The sequence below is a fragment of the Doryrhamphus excisus genome, linkage group LG4 (genome assembly GCF_037039965.1).
Source record: "Doryrhamphus excisus strain RoL-2023G ecotype Guam linkage group LG4, RoL_Dexc_Guam_v1.1, whole genome shotgun sequence".
Taxonomy (NCBI): Eukaryota; Metazoa; Chordata; class Actinopteri; order Syngnathiformes; family Syngnathidae; genus Doryrhamphus; species Doryrhamphus excisus.
In genome coordinates, this window is record NC_136360.1 from 15,748,797 (window position 1) to 15,752,500 (window position 3,704).

Sequence of the window (3,704 nt, forward strand, 5' to 3'; positions counted from 1 at the left end):
ACCAATCCGAATTCCCAGCTGTGATCGCAGGGCTGCGATTGGTCCAACGTCTGACCCCAATGATGTGATTGGACCGAGTGTAGCGTAGTCAGGGCAGACACAATACTGTATGAAAAAAAAAAACAACAACTTGTTTTTCCGAATAAAAAAAAAAAAAACGCTGCGGCCGTCCCGCTGTGTTTACCCGTAAAAGTCGTTTTTACTCTTTCTTTTCCTGACGACTCCAGGCGACTACTGTTTGCAGGTCAGCGTCAATGCTGGAAGGTGACGCTGAGTCGGTAATAAGCTGACACTTCCAAAAAGGCCAGAAGAATGTTAGCACATTAGCCGTCGCCCCCCGCGGCCGCACCTTTGTTTGGCTGCCACTTGACATTAGCCTGCTTTTCCTCGGCCTTGTTAGCGGTCCTTGGGGAGGTCAAGGGGTGAAAGGGACACCTGACCATAGAAAGGCGTGTCTTCGGGCATCCAATTGACCACTTTTTAGTCGCTAGCCGCTAGTCATTCATCAAACAGATTGAAGCGTAACGCCATTGTTTGGGTGCGATCTTGCTTTTGATGAATAATTAGGAAGTCCTTGTAAAACTCTCTTTTCAATGCCGCTGTCTTTTTTTTTTCTTCTTTTTTTCACGGCTGTCTCAAAGTTCCTCAACCGTGCTGGACTGTTTAACTCGCCGTAAATCAAGGACAGCAGGGAGGACAAGGTATGATTGCTTTCCCACCCAGGAAGTAATCACAGCGGAGCTGCCACAGCTCTGATTAAGACTGATAAATATCGACGAGCAGTTAATGAGATGTCAGGCGGGAACAAGGCCCTTACCTTCATGGCCGCCGATGGCACCAATGGAGAGGAAAAATGACCTCCAATTGGCAATGTCACCGCCGTCTTTTGGAAGTGTGAAGCGTAGACTCTTTGATTTCCTTGAGCCGGTTAGCAAGCAGATGAATAACAGGAAGCAGCGGCGGACATGTTGGCTAAATGTGTGTACTCGTTACTCAAAGTGTTCTTTTAATTATTCACAACTTGGAACATTGAATTTTTCATCGGTGAGTGGACATCATTTGGTGGCCAACCAGTCTTACTGAGAGATGGTCATTATAAAACATATGAAATATGTTTTTGGTCCAGAATGCCTTGTGCCTTTCTCACTGCAGACCGACCCATTGATCTGCATCCATGTTGGATTGGAATTCTGTGGATTATGGCTGCTATTGACTGGCAACCGGTCCAGGGTGGATGAACGGATGCAGCAAAAGCAAATAAGATCAGAAATATGAATTCTGCAGCGTTATAGTTTGTTTACAGATATTTCATATCCTTTTCCTATGAAGTTATCACATCGTATAAAAGTAGCTTATGTACTGCGTGATGTTGGGCAAAGTCTGTGGTTTTTAATTCTTTTATTGTAATATTTCACTAGTATTATTTTATTACTTATTGTACATATATCATATTGAGCCAAAATGTTGGGGCCTCACATTGGCTTGGACCAGATGAAGACGCTGACAGTCTATAACGTATCCGAGATTTATGCCAAGATTTATCTATTCTACTGAAATATAGATATATTGTATATTAGTCATTTTTTCATTAGGCCCTGAGTTGTTTGGGAATCGAATCATCATTACCTCACTGAGGATTATGCATGTTTCATGTTAGGCTCCATGATTTATTCGTCACGGTATTGCTTTTATGCCCTGTTTACTATAAATTAAGACTGTAATCTTAATAATGGGCCCTGAGGACGTCCTATCGTTCTCACAAACACACACAAACACACACACACATAAAGCAGTACGGTGTCTTGAATGTGCCGGTTCCCGGTTAAAGCGACTCAGTGTACCTGAAGGCCAGCATAGTCTCACATGCAACATTGTAAAAGCACCTGTCGAGCTTTGACCATGAACTTCAGGTCGCTGGCTTGGTATGTGGTTGAGACTGTATTGACCCCCCCCCCCCCCCCCCCCCCCACACCGGCAGACATAATCATCCATCCTACAGACAGACCGCACAGCTGCACCCAAACAACCAACAATAGGAGGCTTGTGTGGGGCAGAAAAGCCCGCTGCTTTTTTTCGGAAAGCGGATAGCAGCAGTAAGTTTTGGAATAATTTATTTTTCAAAAAGCACTTGCAGATTGCTATAATTAAAAAAAAATGCATTTAAGCCTGAGATGGTAAAAACAAAAATGAATAAGTCATGAGCTTTGGTGGAAAAGATGGCACAGCTTCAGGCAAAAGTGTTTTGTTTGTTTTTTTTTTTCTCTCCCAACACTCCCAATTCTTCTTTCCGGGTTGTGGGATAATACATCCGAATGCTTTCAACTCCAAAGTGGGGCCATTTCAAATTAAATTAGCGCATCGAGCCCAGGAATGCTTACAGTGACAATGAAGAATATGCATTATTTGTATGAAGTTGGTAAATAGATTTTGGTGTGCCTATTTTAGTGCATTATCATTCGTGCATTTCACTTTCTGAAAGCTGTTAGCGTCATCTGCTAGTTTATTGTTACCGTGAAAAACAGCATTGATTTCATCCCAATATTTAATATATGCAATTCCATGCAGGTTTTTTTTTATTTTTTACATTGCTTTACTTTTCTATTTTTGCAGTGCCAGACTTCTTTTAATAATGCATGAAAACAAAGATCTGCAGTCAGAGTAAATCTTTGTCGGGAGTATTTGCCAATTAGCAAATTGTTGAGTCGGAGCGGTAATGAGGCTTTCCAGTCGACCGGCGTCTGTGCACGACTCGGCTGAGCGAGGTCCGAAGCTAAACACCTCGCTATTTGTCCAGCAATTATGTTTGGTCCCCGTGTCAGCGTACAGACGTGACCAATTAGCTGTGCCCGTCTTGAATGAAGGAGAGGGATTACTGCAAAGGAGGCAAGAGGAGATGAAAAAGTAGCTTGTTGTGGGCGGCTTGTCGAGATGGGGGTGGCAGGGGGGGGGGGGGGGGGGGGGGGTAGTCAGTAGAGAGCTGATTAGGGGGTTGTGTAGCGCTGCGCGTTTCTTCGCCGTCTACGGCTGTGTTTGGCATTGATCATCGTCCTGACCGACATGCGGCTAAGACATGCTAATGCGCGTGGATATTTATGCTAATGCCGTTCTGCTGACCGAATAAGGATTAGAAATGAATCTTTATTGACGTCTCAATCAGTTTGCCTCGCATTCTACGGCATACTCTGATGAAAAAGTTCTGCGCACGATCAATATTTTTTCATCTCAGAGTTGAGTGACATGATGTCAATAGATGAAGCGACGTACACGGCGTGCCAGTTCATCTTGCAATCCGTTTACTGCAAAGTGACAGATTGGAAAGCGATGATGGAGCGCTAGCCAAACAGCTCAGTGTGGTGATGATGCTGACTTTGTTTTGGGAGCGGAGTCGTTGACCAAGTGGTTTTGGTGACTGAATGTCTACTCGAACACCAGTCTTACAATGTGGAATTTACCCCCCAAAATACACAAATAATACAACCTCAGGTTTTCAACACCCTGGATTTGGTTTTTGGTGTAAACATTGTAAATGTAAATAATGTCTTGGTTCTCATACTGTCTTGGCTATTGTATAACATTGCACCTAACAAACCTTTTTGTTACCTTCTGGTATGTTGGTAACACCCAACAAATCCTGCAAACCTTGGTTTACACAGCACTACAGTATCACGTTAGGGACATCAAATATAATATCAGTATCCATTTAG